Source organism: Myodes glareolus, chromosome 6 (assembly GCF_982192425.1).
Source record: "Myodes glareolus chromosome 6, mMyoGla1.1, whole genome shotgun sequence".
In the NCBI taxonomy this organism is placed as follows: domain Eukaryota; kingdom Metazoa; phylum Chordata; class Mammalia; order Rodentia; family Cricetidae; genus Myodes; species Myodes glareolus.
In genome coordinates, this window is record NC_142031.1 from 3,776,834 (window position 1) to 3,796,340 (window position 19,507).

Genomic DNA, 19,507 nt, shown 5'->3' on the forward strand with positions numbered 1-19,507 from the left:
TACAGGCTACCAAACTCTTCCCGACCTTTCTAAGCATCATTGCCTTTTATGTTCGCTTGTTATTGCAACTCAAGGGCCTTCAAGGGCATTCGTGAGCAAGTAGACACACACAGGCACCCACAGTAAGACACCCACAGAGTAAAACAACACAGACGGGGCCAATAGTAACTCAGTTGTCTCTGTGCACCAGAAGCAAAAGTACATGAATCCGTATCGAAAAGCCAGGCATGACGCTGTGTTCTTGTAGACCCAGCAGTGGGAAGGAAGAGACAGAGGATCCCTGGGGTCCACTGTCCAGCGAGCACAGTTGAATTAGGTGAGCTCTGGATTCAACGAGAGGCCCTGTCTCAAAAAACAAGGTGGGGGATGGTGAGACATCTCAGTAGGTGATGGGTTACTGCTCAAGCCTGACCACCCAGGTGGACCCCCAGAACCCACAGGAAAGCAGGCGAGAACCAGCTCCAAGAATTTGTCCCCAGACCTCCACATGTATCCCAAGAGACATGATGCAGGCTCACAGTGCACACACACATGCTCAAATCCATACACACTCACATTCTCACATACACACAATTATATGCTTTCAAAAGGAGGGGGGAAATCCAGGAAGACATGCAGTGTCAACTCCTGGCCTCCATACATATGTACAATCCCGCACACATGTACCCCCCCATACACATAAGTAATGAGTTTCATCATGCCATTTTCATACGTGCATAAATACATGTGATTTACTGGCCTCTCCTCTCCTTCTGTTGCCTCTCAGTTACATTCTTACCCCACCCCTGCTCACCCCCAACTTGAATCATACATCTTCCTAAGCCTGGTTTAAACACCGTGCTCTATGGGCGGAATTTCACCTTGATTTTGCTCTATGGGCGGAATTTCACCTTGATTTATGGTGACTACCTCAGAGTGTACCTACTCCTTCATCCACCAATGGACACCCAGGCTGGCTTCAGGACTTGGTTGTCATGAAGAACACTGGGGTGAGCAGGGTGAGACGGTATCTCTGACACATTTCTCGTCTGCCCTACCTCTCCCACCATTGGCGTAGCTGGGTCATGTGGAAACCCAGCTCTCTAAAGAATGTGCTGTTGGTTGGTGTGGGGACACTGGTTTACATTCCTACCAGCTGTGCATAAGGCCCCCTTTTCCATCATCCACTCCCCTGCTTTACTGTGTTTTCTCAGATGGCCCTCTGTGCCTTCGCCATCGGCTCAGGGTGTCAACCTTGTCTCCTGTATGCTTATCGACCACTTAAATGTCTTCTTTGGAGAAGCGCCATTCATTCTTTAAGAAGTTTCACACAGGAGCTGGGGAGATGACTCAGCATAACACCGGCTGTTCTGGCAGAGGTCTTGAGTTCAATTCCCAGCAACCACATGGTGGCTCACAACCATCTGTAATGGGATCTTCTGGCCTGTAGACATGCATGCAGGTGGAACACTGTATAGATAATAAATAAATAAATCTTCAAAAACCAGTTTTGCGTAAAGAAGACCTTGGGCTCTTTGGGTGTGTCCGCCTCTTGGCAGTGAACCTTGAATCTGCCTTCTCCTCCTTCCTTCTCCTCCCTCACCCCTCCCCACACATTTTCTGAAGTTTTTTCTCAGCCAGAAACAGGAAGGCAATCACAGGCAAAGCCAGCACCTGGGAAACAGGCATCCTTAACTTGGAGTTAACGCTAGGGTGGCTTCAAGTCACCCATGAGAGCTAGTGCTTTCCAAAACAAGGAATGCACTACCAGCGACCAGCAGGTTTTGCCAGGGAGAGTCCAGGCTTCCTGACCGTCAGCTGGCCCCATCACACTGCATTCTCTCTTCATGGACTTTGGAAGGCAGATCCTTCCAAGGCCACCTCTTGGTTAAACAATACTGATGCCTGGCAGAGACCTCCTAGGAGGGGCAGGCAAGTAACTAATGGGCCTCTGGGGAGGCTCTTTTGTGGGTAGCTGAGGGATGGAGGACATTGCTCTGCTAGGAGGACATTGTCATGTAAGCTCCTGGGAAGGCAGATGGTATGGGTATAGCACACGAGCCCAGGAGCCCTTCCAGACCAGAGCTGCAATAATCCTTAGCTGTCTCACTTTAAGAAAAAAAAAGGAAGAAGAAGAAGCCAAGATCAGATCTGTCTGAAGCGATAGTTCATTTTCCTCTGAAGTTCAGTGGTCTGCACCCTGCCATTCTCCCAGGTACAAAGGCTGCTTTCTCTGTTTCAAAGTCACCTGCGCCTCAGCAGGCCAGAGCCATGGCTGGCAAGTATTGATAACGTGTGGCATGCCGAGCGACCCCGAGAGGAGCGTGAGCTGGGTAAATATGTCGCCAGAGATTATGGTGGCTCTGACAATGCGTCTAAGAGGCTTATGTCTGTGCGTCCCCTCCCACCAGCCATCCGCTCGCAGGACTCAGATAAGATACCCGGTGATGTCACATCCCCCTGCTGCATCCTCCTCGGCCCCCTGGGAAGAGAGGAGCAATTCCAAAGCAGAAGATCCACGCTTGCTTTGGCTGTGGAAGATGCCAAGCCGTGTCTGTCTGGCCGGCAATGTGTCTGAAAACTTCCAGTTCATCCTCAGGTAAGTCTGCCCTTGGCCACAGGCCACACACAGAGCTAGGAGAAGTCAAGTCAGACCCCAGAATGGACTTGCGGGTTCTCTTTGGGATGGTGCATTTGGATAACTGCACACACTGAACAACGAGGTAGTGCCCTCCTAGAGCGGCGGCGTGGCTCCCTGACCTGGACTTGGGCATGTTCTAAGCTCTGACTAATGAGGTGCTAGGAGACACCTACAAGCCACATTTTAAAGGCATTAGACAGACTAACTGTAACACTCTGTCTATGTGTGTTCAAAAAGAGGCTGGGAAAGCATGGACATGGTCTTGGTACAAAGTCCCCAGCCATTCAGGGCACAGGGAAGAGCCTCAGCCATGGAGCACGGCACAGGGCTCCAACCCTCAAGAGAAAGTCAGTCGTTCCACACCTGGTGGTAGTCAGAATTCACCAGGGAGCATAAACAGTAGTGTGTGTGTGTGTGTGTGTGTGTGTGTGTGTGTGTGTGTGTGTGCGCGTGTGCGTGTGCGTGTGCATGCATGCGTGTACACGGATGTATAAGCCATATCTAGTGCCTGCCTCCGTCTCTCTCCACTTTATACTTTGAGACAAGGTCTCTCACTAAAACCAGAGCTCTCTGATTCCACGAGAGTCTGACCAGCAAGTTCCCACAATCCTCTTGTCTCCACCTCCCCAGTGTCGAAATTCCAGCTGTGTGCAGCTGTACCTGGCTCAGCTTGGGTGTTGAGAGATGCAAGTCAGGTTCTCTTGCTTATAGCTCCCCAGCCCAGTTCCATCTCTGAGCACACTGTTGGGGATTCCAGCCAACTCGTAAGATCACTTAGTAAGACAAACAAACAAACATAGCACAGGCCTCCCTATTCACGATGCCCCTTGGGCAGGAACTTTTACTGCCCCACTCCACTCTTTTGTACTACTCTATGATGAGAGAAGGACAGGTGTATCATGGAACTGATGGCTTCACAGAGATGTGGGCATCTGAATATAAAGCCCAGGATTACTTGGCTTGGCCAAGAGTGGCAGCAATGTTATGGCAAACGGTTGCTGTCCTCATCCCTGGTCTAAACGGCATCCAGTAAGGACACACAGCTAGAGGTTCTGTGCCTCCCAGTGAGGCCCAGGATGTGTGACCCACAGGCAGGAGTCCACAGGGTAAGGCAGGGCCTTTGGGCAGGAGAAGTTGATGAGGGCTTGTGATATGGGGCAGGGGTGGTGCGATTCATGCCTCCCATGAATCATAACAGTTATCTCTAAGAAAAGAGACCCAGAGTAAGAAACAACCCATCGACAGAGATGGTGGGTGGGTGTCTAACAGCCCGTCCAAAACCTGTGTCCCCTCTCCTCATCTCTTTCCATTAGGATCAAGGCCTTTCCTTCTCTCACCCTAGCTATGGAGAAAGAATAGTGATCGATCTCACTGTCAACCTGATTAGACCTGGGATGAACTAGAAGACAAATCTCAGGCTTGTCTCTAAAGTTCCTAGATGAGTTGGTTGAGATGGGTGTGGGAGACTCCTCTCCACGGCCTGGGGTCCTGGACTGAATAGAAAGGAGAAGGCAAGTTGCATAGCGGTCTATCTCTGCCATTGGCTGCGGTGGCACAGCTGCCGCATGCTCCTGATGCCAGCCTGTCTCTGCCGCTGGCTGCAGTGGGAGTGGCTGCCTCGGGAGCGGCTGCCTCGTGCTGCTGATGCCTTGACTTCCCCGCCATGAGAGACTAACTACAACCCTGCAGTGTAAGCCAAACCTCACCCTTCCATTTTTTTTTTGAGAGAGGAGGGAGTATTTTATCTACCAAAAAAAGGCAAGAGCAAGAAAAGCGGAGTGTGTTACAAACCGCGACACCATTCTCTCCTAGGTGGCTGCGGTATTTTCAATTCCCTCCTCTTTAATTGTTGATAGACTTTAAAAGTATTCTTTCCATGATTCACTTAAGTATATGTTCTTAATGCATAAAAGATATGCAACAGTATGTAAAAAGGAATTGTAATGAGTGACTGGAGAGGGAGGAGCCTGATGGGAAGGAGAAAAGGGCTCATAGAGCTCGGGGAAAACATCTTTCCAGAGACCCAGACCGGAGTCACAACTGAGTTCAGGTGAAGGTTTTAATGAAGTTCACTCCCGGTGTGTCATTTCAAGGATGGTTGTAATTGCCTGTCTTCATGTGAACTGTTCTGGGGAAATAGTGGTTTTTACAGCAGAGTGAGTGGACAAATGATAGCCTTGTGGACAGTCATCTAGAAGCCCTGTGTAAACTGAGTTTTTACTACAGAAACAAAATCAAACAAACAAAAACAAACAAAAAAAGAGGATGAGCCCCTCCGATGGCTGGGCCCCAGGCAGGTCTGGGCTTCAAGGCATGAGATGCTTCTCTCTGTCCTCCCTGTCCTTTAACCTTCTTCTACCTACTGAGGAGAAGCTAATGATGGTCCAGCCCCACCAAGGGTCCTCAGAGCAGAAGCATAGGCAACCAGCAAAGGGGCAGAGGTCAGTCAAGAATAAGAAGAAGGGTGGGCTTCCCATACTAGAGAAATGAGTTGACCTGGGGGAACCCCAGTACCCAATGATGTCCCTTGGCTTATCTGGGCATAGGTGATAAGAACATCTTGGAACCTGACATGCTATCGATGTGTGGCCGCTGTTCTAATTTAATTTCTGTTGCTATGATGAAATACCCTGACAAAAGCCAACTCAGTGGAGAAAGGGCTCATTTGAGCTGCCAGTTCTACATTGCAGTCCACCATGCTGGGGAAGTCACGGCAGTGAGAGCTTAGGCAGCTGGTTACATCCCACCCCGAGTCAGGACAGTGAAGGATGGATGTGAGCATGCTCACTTGCTTGTGCTCCTTCCATTTCATCTATCCTACCTGGTTTGGACACCCCCTGTCTAGGGAGTGATGCCACCCATGGTGGGCTTGGTCTTAGCACAGCAGATATTCTCTCACAAGGCATGCCCTGTCTCTCTTCTCGGGTAATTCTAGGTTATGCCAAATTGACAAAGCTAGCATTGCAACTCCTAAGAACAGAGAGACTCAGGGGTTGCAACACTGTTCCCTGGAATCCCCAGAGCTCCACAGAAGGATGTGGGACACAAGGAGGTTCAATCCTGGGCAGGGAATGCTTTCATGTAGTGAAGCTGTCTAGTTACTGTTCACCTCTGCTCAGGCTATTTTCAATCCTTCATTCTAGCCCACGAACAGTAAATGTTGGTTAAGATTTTTCTGTGGATTTGACATCTACCCCTGGCCTGGAGACCTAAGCTTACTGCACTCCTACCAGGAATCTACTCTCAAGATAATGAATCCACTTCTGAGGTAACTAGACTGCTACCTAGATAACTAACCCACTCCTGAGGTAAATACACTGCTATCAAGGTAACTAACCCACTCATTGGGTAAACCGGACTGCTACCAAAATAACTAACTCACTCCTGATGTAAATAAACTGCTACCACAGTAACTAACCCACTCATAGGGTAACTAGACTGCTACCTAGAATGCTAACCCACTCACAGGGTAACTAGATTGCTACCAAGATAACTAACCACTCCTGGGATAACGAGACTTCTACCAAGATAACTAACCCACTCCTAGACTTCTACCAAGATAACTAACGCACTCCTGGGAAAACTAGACTGCTACCAAGATAATTAACTCACTCCTGGGGTAACTATCCTACCCTCACAACGACAAGCCTGCTTTGAAGACAACAACCCCCTCCCAAGAGAACTCACATACCCCGTACCAAGCAGCTCACTCTCCTACTAACTAGCCCATTCTCAGTACTAACTGGCCTGCTCCTCTACTAATTAACACAGTCCCATAACTAACCCACCTCTGTAATTACCAGCCCACTTCCCCACTAACAAACGCACTTGTACCCATGAACATGCTCCAAGATGACCTACTCACTGTTGTAGAGACCACCCACTTTCGTACTAACTAATCCTCTGTCATTGCATATAGCTTCCCCCAGCATGATGACAGTAAGCCCTTGGTCAAGGCAAGATCCTCTGACTTAGCCTCTGAAAGTTCAGTCTCTCATTATCCATGCACCACCAGATGCATGGCAGCCAATGACCTCTGAACCGTGACCCCACCACCCTACATGGAGGAATGAGCAGCACTCGCTAGCTTCTCTCTTGTGTCTGAAGACTGAGAACCAAGGGTTAGGACTGATGTCTTGCAGATACCTAAGAGGTTTGAAATTGTAAATTAACAGGCCAGGCCTCCGTGAACCCAAGCATGCTGATGATGTGGAAAGGAGAAAGAAATGGGGAGTGGGGACAGGATCCGGGAGGGAGTCACTGAGAGTCCACAGAACACTGAGGCTGGGCTTCTACTGGCCCAGAACTCACACGCTGGAAGTCAACAGACACAAAACCCCATCCAGGAAGGAACTCCAAGAATGTGGTCTTTAGGGGAATGAATGTGATCAGCATGGTTTGCCCGGTACACTGAGCTGCATTTCCATGCCATGCCCCACAGGGTCCTCTGCTGTGCTCCATTGTCCAGACCCTGGCTAGTCTCCCCCGGAAACTGAGGCAGGAAGCAGCTGGCCACAGAGGTACTATGGGGTCATGATTACCAGCCCACATGCTCAGGAGGTTGAGAACAGTCCCCCAGTGAGCCCATAGCTGAGGGGATGCCTGCAGAGAGAGGTGGGGGCTCCAGGCCAGATCCCCGAGGAGAAGGCCTGGAGCCTGAATCAGAGGCAAGTCCCTGAGAGCCCATCAGTCTACTGTGCCACCCTTGGGTGACCCAGGCGGGTGTGTAGAACACATCTCAGTGGGACAGCCATCCATGGTCTTTTGTGCTGTCACTAAGGGGAGCCGTTTCTCCTTCTGGCCCCACTCTGTAAAGAAAGGTGTCCCAGCGAGGGAGAGAAACCTCGAGGCCCCCACTCACCCCTTCTTTCTGACATGTGTGTGCAGCTCCTTCTCAACCCACCTTTTCCTCAATCTTCCATTTCCCAACCTCCTCCACATTCTTCCCACCTCACCCTCTCTCCCAGGCCTTCCCCCATCCCAGAAGAGTGGTTTGGAATCTGCAGATTGCTATTCTTTGCTGTTCTTACCTGCAAGGTCTTATGCCCGCTATCTATTCCCCCACCCTGAACCCCCTACCGTTGTCTCATGCCTGTGAAGCCCCTCTCCATCCTCCAAGGGTCACCATAGAAACCACTTCTCCTATCTCTATCTGTTCTTCTGAAATGAATGGGGCCCACAAAGTCTGTCAAGCTTTTGGCTCCCTTTGCTGATGCATCTCAGCCCTTCTTAGGCTGTACAGAGGCAAACGTGCTGAGACAGCAAGCACAGAGACCAGCAGACAAAAAGCTTCACGTAAGCTGAAGATGCGGAGAACACGAGTGTTGAGTGTGCTTATGCCAGACATGTAGACAGACATGTCATTTCAATGGCAGCAATTTGTCATATGATACTGCCTACTTTGGTCGCTTGGCTGAGGCAACTGTAGGCTCTTTTATTCAACTTTAATTACTAACTCTCATGTCACACAACATAGAATAAATATATCTATACTTTATGCGTGTATCTGGTTACAGAACGGAAACAAGCTAAAGAGGCTGCAGCAGAGCTCAGGAGGTGGCAGAACTGAGTTGAGAGTCAGTATTGACGAGATAAGGAACCTACCAGTGCTGGGAGGGGGCTGCTACTGCAGCTGGTAGAGGTGGGGTTTGAGAGGGAAAATGCTCCGGGTCCCAGGGGCAGGAGCAGCAGGCTAAGCTCCTGGTCCCAGGGGCAGAGCAGCAGGCTAAGCTCCGGGTCCCAGGGGCAGAGCAGCAGGCTAAGCTCCAGGTCCCAGGGGCAGGAGCAGCAGGCTAAGCTCCAGGTCCATGTAGGTGAACAGGGAGATGGGCAGGCTGTGAAGTGGACAGTGTCATCAGCCGGGAACCAGCGTAAGTCAATGCTCAGGGATGTTCAGGGAGTCCTTTTCTTGTCGGTCCTTGACCCACACACCAGGCATCAGAGTGTGAGGCTGTGACAACACAGGGTTATTCACCCATCACTTTAGGGGTGCACACGAGGGCGTTTCTCTTTCCCCTTGATCCGGTGTGCCTGATAAGTTCTGGTGTCCCGGATGTGATTTCAATGCACCCATGTACATCACAGGATATTTTCCAGGAACAAGTCATTGACCAGTGTGTGCTGGAAAGGCAGTCCTGAGAGATGGGGCAGTCTCTGGGCTCACCCAGTGGTTGGGGTCTTCCTCCTCCCTCCAAATGGAGTCTTCTAGGGAATGGTGCCACCTGAAAAACTGCCATCTTATACAACATGGAGTAACTTAGAATGGGAACAGCTTGACCACAAGAGAGCCAGGGCAAAGACAGCAACGAGGGCAAACTCCATGCCCACCATTGTGTCTGGGTCTGTTCTAAAAACTTTCTGTCAAGTCACCTAGGAGGACTGGAGTTATCTGGGGAAACTGAAGTGTGCAGTTGTTGTGGAGGAAGAGATGCTATAGGCAGGCAGTCCTGCTTCAACACCACCATGATTCCTTGGCCTAGATGGAAATACGAAACTCTGTGATTAAAAAGTATCCCTGTCAAAATGAGAAAACAAACATCTTCCATCTTTGGAAGATTCAAGACTTGTTCATCAAGCACTAGGGACAGGATGGTCTGACATGGGAGCTCCAGTTAAGAGGGCTGTGGGGTGGAGGGAGCTCCAGTGGGCAGGGCTGTGGGGTGGAAGGAGCTCCAGTGGGCAGGGCTGTGAGGTGGAGGGAGCTGCTTTCCTTCTCACTGCTCTGACCAAACAGCGTGGAGGAGAGAAGGTTTCACTTCAGCTTGTTCTTCCAGGTCACAGGCCTTCACCGATGGAAGTCAGGGCAGGGGCTTGAGGCAGAGACCACGGAGGAGGATGCTGGCTGGCTCACTCACCGCTCATTCTTAGCCGGCTTTCTTATAGCCCAGGGCCGCCTGACTAGGGATAGTGTTGCCCACAGTGGGTGAACCCTCCTATGTCAATAATCAAGATAACTCCCCGGAGACAAGCACACAGGCCAATATGACCTAGGCAGTTCCTCCACTGAGGCTTCCCTCGGGTGACTTTAGGCTGTGTCAAGTGGAGAACTGAGGCTAGCCAGGACAGACAGAGTCAGAGGAATAACCCAGGAACAAACACGTTGCAAGGAGAGCTCAGGCAGATGGCTGGACCTTGACTAGGGCACGTCTGCTGTGTACGGAGGGCACTCGGGACAAGGAGATCACAGAACAGAGTTCTCGGTGTATGAACCTTCCACCCACCTTGCCACTAAGCAATTCAGAAGAAACGTCACACCTAAACCGAAAAGCACCCTCTCAAAGGAAATTGCCTACACAGAAGAAAATTCCCAGCCATGACCTTGGGCAGATTTATTTCTATACATGTGTCACGTGACTACTTTTATATTCAGCTTACAGCGTCTGACACATTGTAACTGCTATACCCTGCTCCTCCAATTTATGATTGGCACCTTCTTCCTGCTCGCCTAACAGGTGGGAGGTTGAGGAAGAGCTGAGGGGTCCTGCTGGCTGTGTGTGTGTGTGTGTGTGTGTGTGTGTGTGTGTGTGTGCCACAGAGGGAGAAGATAGAGGAGCCAAGAAGCTTAGAACAAACACACACCTCTGCTAACTATCAAAAGAGCAGGTGTGAAACCAACAGATACTTTTTAAAATCTGGCCAAGATTCAATAAAAAATCGTTTGCAGAGTAGCAGCTGGGATCTGAAGGAGTTGGCGCTGCGTGAAGACGCACCTCCATCGCTCGCAAGTGTGCACCGTGATTCTGAGTCTCGGCTTTCTTATCTGTAACATGAGAGTCACAGGGAATCCTCACTTGCACACATGAACATAGCACACACACAAATACACACACTCAACTATGACCAAATACACACACAAATAAACACATATGAACACACACACAAATACACAAACGCAATACCTATGCACAAACACAATATATACATACAAACACATATACATACAAATATACACACAAATACACAAATGCACAAACACAATGCCCCATACAAATACTCAAGCTTAATGTCCACATATAAATACACAAACACAGACATACAAATATACACATTAATACACACACAAATATACAAACACAATACCTCTGCACAAATACACAGAGTATACACACATAAACACACACATTAATACGCACATACACTAGGTTTACAAACACACATACAATACACATATACACAATGTACTTTTTATAGCTACTTATGAATATGCTGGGGTAGAGGCTCATAAACTGACAACCCTTGTGGGACACAATCTGCTGCTATGTGTTAGGTAATTGCTAATGCTTTTCACGTTTATTTTTATTTATTTTGCGTGTTGTGGAGACCACAGGATAACTTATGGGAATCGGCTCTCCCCCCTTCAATTACGTGCGTCCCCAGATCAAACACAGGTCCCCAGGCTTGGCAGTAAGCTTTTACCTGCTGAGCCGTCTTGCTGGCCCCATGTCAGGCAGTTTTAAAAGCAATTCCTCAAATAAGTATCGGTACCAGGAAAGCAACGGAAACTCAGAACAAAGCCCAGCTCTCATCATGCGATACCTCCAGAGCTGGGAGAGCAGGAGCGAGGGGCAAAGAGAAGCTGAGTGCAGATCCAAGGATCTCCACAGGGAGCTGCTCACAGCACAGACCAGAGAAGCCTCTCGAGGGGTGTTGTCGGTCATGGCCATGGATGTGCTGGAATACTATGCAGCCATTAACATGACATTTGTGAAGAATATTTAATAGAAGGGGCATCTCATGAAACCGACGATCAGGATGCGGGGTATCTATCGGGTACCATTCAAAATCCGCGATATAGCTCTACGAACACACCAGCGGAAGGAAAGGAAGCCACCTCCCATCATGGGTCTTGATGCTAAGTCGTCAGCAGCAGGCAATGCTGTCTTTTGTTCCCTCCCCCTGCACAACTAGGAGAGAAATGTTGTTTAACATATGTGGGGCTCTTGTGTCTGTTAGAAACAATTGGTAATCAGCAACCAATAAAGAGATCCTTCAGAATCGGGCAGAAAGAGAACGAGAGTATTCAGTGCCTCAGAGATAAAGATGAACACGAGGCTCGAACGTGTGCGTGGCTCATGGTGTGAGCGGTGTAGGAGAACCTGTGAGCTGTCCAGCGAGGCAGAGAAAAGCAAGCCATCCCTCAGAACAGCTCTGCAACCTCGCTTTAACTCGAATGTGCCTGGTGCTTATCTTCAGCTATTTTCCTATTAAAATACATTAGTATAGATGAAGAAATTGGCTTATATTCTGTGTACCAAGTTCTGTATTATTTTGTGCATTTATAACCGGCCTCCAGAGCCCACACTACCCCCCACCTTCATGATTTAGCACAGTTAACTCTCACAGATATTTATTAGGAGGGAGATGGGGACCAGGCTGCATATTAATGTGGCAATTTTCCTTCAATCTACAGGACAGTCCTGAAGAAGAGCAGCTGACCTTGCCCCAGCTACAACTCTGAGAAGGGTTTTAAGCATTGGCACGCAGCTTGATAATTCTTAAATTAGAACGAATCCCTTAAGATCACATGGCAGTGTGCAGCCAATGGTGGACTTTCCCTTTACCTGTTATGAGTAGTGAGATTGAATCAGGGTGCCATCCATGGCTCTCTAAGACATACAGGCTCACTCAATATTCACCAGGTCCAAACCTTGGATTAGGAGATGGGTGGGGCTTCTGCAGGAAGGTAAGGCCCTGGAGGAAGCTTCTCAGTAAGCAGCTCCCCAAGTGGGAGGAGCCCTAGAGTGGAGGAGCCTGTGTTGTGCCCCCACCCCCACCTCCATATACCTCCCCATATAGTTTGCCCTGCACTCCCTTCCCCTGCAATCCCTCTTCCACACTCCCTCCTCTCTGAAAACCCTCCTGCCTTCAACACCCTCCCCCTGTGTACCCTCCATGCTCACTCACTCGAGTGTACCCCATGGAGTTTGCTTCTGTCCAACCAACCAGAGAGGTGTCCTCATGGAGGTGGCTTAGCCTCTTACCATTTTCTGTCTTGCATTTTGATTGTTTTTCTATGACCCATGGATGCATTTCCGTGGCTGTAGCACCACCATGGATACGGCCCAATGCTCCAAGTAATTCACTCCCTAGGCCGCAGTAAATTGGATGGAAAGATGGTTACGCAACCACATCAGGACCAGGGACTCAAGGACTCTGGAGACTTAGCCCAGCATTGTCTCCACAAATGGGTTGGGAACAAGGAGGACTCGGGTCTAGCAAGCCTGGCTTCCATGGTTTCAGCACGGCCTCAGGTACAGGCTTCCTTCCTGGGGCCCTCACCTCGGAAAGGACTCTCTCCCTCTGCGAGCATGCCCAGATGTCACATTCTTGAGCAGAGTTGAGGAGTGGGAGGGGTGTCTTCTCTATCTCACTTCCACTGCCTTGCACACGGAGAGCCTGCAGGGAGGGAGAGTGAGGACCAGCGAAGCTGAGGAACCGAAACAGTGCTGCCCACGGGGAGCCAGGGTCTCCTGAAGCCAGGGCATCTGGACATCAACGAGGAACAAGACTCAGTTTGCCTCCCCCTGACCAAGCCAGCTTTGCTTGGGTGTTCTTTGCTCCCCATGAGTTCTGGCCACCATAACGCAATGCACAACCTTCAAAAGCCAGAAATGTTTTTGTTTCAAGTGATTAAATTGCTTTTAGAGCCCCTTGAAAGAGACTCTTGTTTGACGAATTTCCGAGAGCGGAGCGTGGGGTTGAATTTCTTCTGGATTCAAGGCCCCAACTCCGATGAGAATCAACAGAATGTTATGCAGCCGGTCGGCTGGAGCCTTTTTCCTCTTTCTGGGATATATTGTCCTGTTAACGCAAGAACTATTTGTGTTTGCTGCAAGTGGGATTTTCGATTAGTCTTTTGACACCCAGATCGCTCACAGCGTTTTATTACGCTCTAGATTTAGGAAGAAATATGCTCCTGACAGCAACTGGATTTGAATTCTTCTGCTTAGGTTAATAGCAAATAAAAGCCGAGACCAGTGCGTGGATCCAGACCAGCAAGCTCTGGCTTGTTGGGGTGGGGTGGTAGGGAGGGGTAGCTATTTAAAAGGCTGATTTCTTCCCCTAGTGTTATACTCAAAGTTCATACAAATGGATGTTGCTGGCTTTTCCGAAGGTGTTTTCTGTCCTCATTGTCACAGTGTTATGCACTTGCACTGCCCAGAGTGGGACTCCCACCAGTTTGCAGGTAAGGACTCAGGAAGAGGGTGTGGCAAGCCCAAGGTTAAGGGCAGACAGTCAGGAGCAGGAGCAGACTCAGCCCTGGCAGCTGGGCTGTGAGTCTCACCTCCACTCCCGTAGATTGCCCAGGACAGGGTTCCACAGGAGCACCTGGCAGCTCACCTGCCTCCTCCCAGGAACAGCATCACCCCCAGGTCTCAAATGTTCCTGACTTTTCTGTGGAGAAAAAAAGTGGTAGATAGTGTGGGAGGGACAAATGCCTGGAGGGCATTTCTGAGCCCAAGGGTCTTATGGGATAGGAATGTGTGAGGCTGAGGCCATCTCACCTGGTGTGCCTCTGTCCACACCAGCTGGCTCTGTCCTTTGATGCTCAGAGCGGCGACCACCGCTTCAGCACTCAGATTTGTCTGCGCATGGCTGCTCTGTAAGTAACTCCCCTTCCTACTTGTTCTGTTCCTCCTCCTCTTCTTCCTCCTCAAATCAATCCAATACTTCTGTTACCTGTGGAACACCACGGGGTTTGGCACGGCACTCTCAGAGTATCTAATAGATACTCAGTATAAGTCAGAGAAAGCACACAGGGAAGCCTTTCTCTTCTGTCCCAAGGCCAGCCGTTTACTTGCTGCTGTATGCTGTCTACACTGCTGTCTACACTTCTGATAATCTATACCGCTGTCTATCTACACCGCTATCTACACTGCTGTCTGTCTACACCGCTGTCTACACTGTCTACACTGCTGTCTGTCTAAACCGCTGTCTACACTGCTGTCTGTCTACACCACTGTTTACACTGCTGTCTGTCTACACCACTGTCTACACAGCTGTCTACACTGCTTTCTACACTGCTGTCTGTCTACACTGTTGTCTACACCACTATCTGCACTGCTGTCTGTCTAAACCGCTGTCTACACCACTGTCTACACCGCTGTCTACATTCCTTTCTACACTGCTGTCTGTCTACACTGTTGTCTACACTGCTGTCTGTCTACACTGCTGTCTACACTGGATATCACTTCTAGCCCTGTAGAAGCTGCATGGTATCTTACCATGGATCAGAAACAGCGTGGCTCCCTCTCACACAGACTGGAAAAGGTGGGGACTCTGACTCCACTGTCAACAGCTCCACACTCAGTGCCAGCAGTGTTCATGAAGATTGAAGTCCAAGGCCTTCCCAGAGCCTTGTGGGTGGCCACGTGGGAGCCTTTCCCAGACTCAGAGCCCTGGTCACTTTGCAGTAAAGATAAATGCCTGTGGCTCCTAGTGGACCTACACAGACCACAACACACCTGGCATGCCTGGCACATCCAGCAGCCCAGAGGAAGTCACCAGGGCTGCAGGAGTCCCAACTACCAGAAGCCCAAAGGAAGTCACCAGGGATGCAGGAGTTTCAACTACCAACTTAGCACAGCATAGGTTCCTCTGGGGAAGTCGCCTTTGAGGAACCGCCGACGTCAGATGAGCCTGTGGTCATGTCTTGAAAGGTTGGTTTTATTGATGGTTGACATAGAAAGGCCCAGCCTACTCTGGGAGGCAACATCCCTAGGCAGGTGGGGTTGGGCTGTATTGGAAGGCTTGCTGAGCATCCACCAGAGATGGAGTCATCGAACAACACTCCTCCATGACTTCTGCTTCAGTTCCTGCCTTGACTTCCAGAAGTGACAGATGAAGATCTGTAGGCATTAGACAAATGAACCCTTTCACTTTGGGTCCGAGGGATTGGTCAGTGCCATAGAGACTCAGAATGGAAGACAGGCAACACAAACCCATGCAGACATTGAGGATTTAGTGCACAGGGCTGAGGACAGGGTATCCCCCAGACCACTCTTGCTATGACACCATCTGCCCAGGCAGAGGACTTCAAACCCAGCCTTACGATGGCAGATCCTTCGAGGTCTTCACATGCAGCACGAGCTGTTGTGACTGTCGTTGTGACTCATTCCTGGGACAGCCTGCAATTCTGATCAGCTGGAAGGCCTGCCATGGACAGCATCTGGGACTGCTGTGATTGCAAAGAAAGGCCCTCCGTAGGCCCACACACTTGAGCAGTTGGTCCCCAATTGTGACACAGTTTGTGGAGGTCGCAATGTGAAGAAGTCTGGCTATGTCTCCCTATAGCTCTCTCCCTAGTACACAGAGCTAAGGGTCCTTATTCTGTGATCTAATAGCAGCCCCTAACTTACTAACCAGTACCTGGCTCCTCCATGCTCTTTGTCAAGTATGTTATGTTGAACTAAAACACATGGTAGTAAACCTCCCCACCCTCTGGAAGAATGTCAGCACAGATATTTGTTATATGGCCCCCTCTGCTCCCACCCCATTATCCTGTCTCTGGTGGCGCTCTCTCTCTCTTTCTCTCTCTCTCTCTCTCTCTCTCTCTCTCTCTCTCTCTCATATGCATACTTTAATGAGGCTCCTTCCGAGTGTTTAAGAGAAGTCTCTCTCTTCCTTTAAGGGCCTGTTGTGCTAATTTTAAAATTAACTTTATTACTAAAAAACTACTTGGAAATAAACATCACATACCAAAATGAAGTGCCAAAGCCTATACACCTCAATGGACTCGTCCACAGTTAGAACAGCCATTCTGAAGCTGTGGAGTTTCATGTCGGATTTCACACTTTCATTATTGAATATATTTCTGTGTATTTATCCACCACAAAAAAAGAGCACTGTGCTATTTTAAACAATGTTCACTGCTCCTTCCTAATGCTTCCCCACTCAGGGCTGATTATGGTCTCCAGGGCTTCTCTCCTAATGAACCTCATTCCTGAAGGGTGAGGACAGGCAGCTCCTTGCCTAAACCAACCAATGTCCTCCATTCTTACATGCAACATGGCATGACAACCATGAAACTGTCCTGTACCCCCTGACCTCACTCATTCCCTTCAAGGCACGACCATGACGGCCATTTTCCTAAACCTGTGGTCATCTTGGATTCTAAGAAGAACAGAGCTTTCTAGACAGAACGAACCTCATTCCTAGACACGAACAAGATGTACACAATCACCTATGATGGAATGACTCCGCCCAGAAGTGGATCATCATGCTGGGAGCATATTGGTGCCCTTGAGCAATGACGATGATTAATGTATTAAGAACTTCAAGGACCACCCTGATGAGGGGCCCATATATGGGCTAGAACTGATAGTTGAACATGCCTCTTGTCCCAACACCTCTTCCATCTAAACTTGTACTCATGACCTGAAGAGAAACTCACACTTGTACCCCTTAATCTGTCCTCTGCTCAGTGTGTGTTGCTTCAGTCGGCTTTCTCTGCTTCTCACTGCTGTGTCCTTTGTTAATGTTTTGTGTATTTTATTCATGTATTGCTGGAATCTGGGTTCTAGTTGTGAAAGGCTGGCTATGGTGCAGGCAGCCTATATCCAAAGGTCCACAATGGTTAGTTTTATGTCAAATTGACACAAGTTACAGTTATCTGAAGAGAGAACCTCAACTGAGAAAATACCACTGTAAGATCTGGCTGGAGGGCATTTTCTTATTTAGTGATTGATCAGGGAGGGTCCAGCCCATGGTGGATGGTGCCATCCTTAGGTGCTTCTGCATTCTATAAGAAAACAGACTCATCAAGCCATGGGGAGCAAGCCAGTAAGCAGCACTCCTCCATGACCTCTACATCAGCTCCTGCCTCCAGGTTCCTGCCCTGTTTGAGTTCCTGTCCTGCCTTCCTTCAGTGACAGACTATAATGTGGAAGTGTAAGCCAAATAAACCCTTTTCTCTTCAACTTAGTTTTGGTCATGGTGTCCTCCCAGCTATAGAAACCTGAACTAAGACAGATTCTGAGAACAGCCAACCATGATGTCAGGTACAATATCACCTCCCAGAGGTCAAGGGCAAAGGCCAGTCCTATCTTTGGGACAAGGAGTCCAGAAGAGACAGAACTGGGGAATAATGCTTTTCCTGGGGAAGGGGCTTTGACTGGCAGAGTTCTGAGCTGATTGGATGAAGACCTTCACTTAGGGCAAATTATCTCAGGCTCTAAAAATACATTCACAAATGAGCACTAAAATTCAAAATGGGTTTTGTGACAGCACTCATCAACACTTCAAGGAAGATTGGGATCTGTAGCTAACACATGGGCCAGCATCACACACCTCTGAAGCGTCAGGTAGATGCTGTGCTGACAGAGCTGTCAACACGTGGCTACAGCCAGTCAGCCCAGCCTTGACTCTACTCTCCCTTTGCTACAATCATAGATAATGCATTTCTAAACAGAGCCACAAAACCCAACTAATTATACTGCAGTAGCTCTCCTTAGTTTATTGTCTGTATTCTCTGCTTGTTGAGGATCACAGCCCTGTTATTAATTCATTAAGGACTGTAATTCCATTCCAGCAACGTGCTTCCCCTTTGCTCCGTGTATTGATGGTGTGGTTAGCAGTGTCACGTGACAAGATCTGTGCTCCCTGGGGGTTTGTGAAGACAATCCAGGCCTGTCTGGTCAGGTGACGTCTCCAGTGGTGCCTGTTCTGTGCTGTTTCTTGCTATCTCTCTTCTGGAATGTATGAGATGAGATGGAGAACCCAAGGAAGTACTGCTGACCTATGTGGTCAATGCGAGATGGTCCTCGCTCAGGGCCCAGTGGGTGGGGGTCTATTTATTCCCTTGGGGAAAGGAGAACCCATGCATGCTGCTCCCTAGAGTTGAAGTGAGAAGTTGAGATTTGCCCTGGAGACACTGTTAATCCCTTAATTAAGAACACTTGGTGATCTTGCTAAGGACCCAAGTTTGGTTCCCAGCACAACCTCCTATAACTTCACTTCCAGAAGATTCGACGCCCTTTGCTGACCTCTGTGAGCACCTGTACCTATATGGGCACACATGCCCGTGTGCACGCATGCACACACACACACACACACACACACACACACACACACACACACTTAAAAATAAAGCAAGGAAGAAAACTACACAGATGAAGGAAGAGCAACAAGGCTGTAAGCCTTGTTGTCATCAGTGCTGTCTCCCCCAGATGTTCCACTGCTGCCCTGATACCCACATTCTCCCCAATAAAAAGACTCACAGAAGCGCCCAATACCTCTCTGGGATCTCTCCTAGAGTCATGTCAAGCCCTAATGCTTTGCAAACTCCCCAGAACCCCAGGACCTCGCTCATGCTCACTCACTCACTCTTCTGTCCCATCGCCGGCAGAGACAACCATTCCAGGCCTTGGATTAAAGGCTCAGAGTTGGAGATGGTGCAAGGAAGGGCTCAGCTATGTTTGCAATTGTTGGACATAAAACCACTTGCCCTGGAACTTGGTGGTTTTGACTCCTGGAGTTGGAAGGAAGATTGGTTCTTAAATGAAGAGGAAAACAAACGGATATTTAGAAAATAGCAGACGTTCTCCTGAAACCAAACAGCCAGTGGAAGAAAAATGGCTCTCTCCCTGTAACTGCATAAGCCGCAGAAGCTGGGACAGAGAGGAATCAAAGGGAGGTTACAAAAAAGGAGAATAACTTTACAAATTGTACCAAAATAAAAATACTGCATTGAACATTGTTGGGTTGTGGCTGTTGAGAGAGATACTTTATACTCTAGATTAATGTCCTCTGCTCCCTGTACCTCTAATGACTTATCTTGTTTGTTTGTGGGTACTTTCTTCAATATATTCCATTTTGTTTGTTTCCTGTTTGTGCCTACCGATAACTCCTCTACTTTTTAATGGGCTGTCTGCCCCTGGACAGCCCAGG

At 49.0% G+C, this 19,507-nt stretch overlaps 1 long non-coding RNA gene across 2 annotated transcripts; it reads left to right on the forward strand.

Moving 5' to 3' along the window:
• Positions 1-1,845: 1,845 nt before the first annotated feature.
• On the forward strand, positions 1,846-13,276 carry LOC146894054 (uncharacterized). Of its 2 annotated transcripts, none has more exons than XR_015737964.1 (3): positions 1,846-2,312; positions 2,391-2,578; positions 12,030-13,276. It is a non-coding gene; the product is annotated as an uncharacterized LOC146894054 (long non-coding RNA). The 2 variants fall into 2 exon arrangements; XR_015737965.1 differs by having other exon boundaries at positions 1,846-2,194.
• The last annotated feature ends 6,231 nt before the right edge of the window (positions 13,277-19,507 follow it).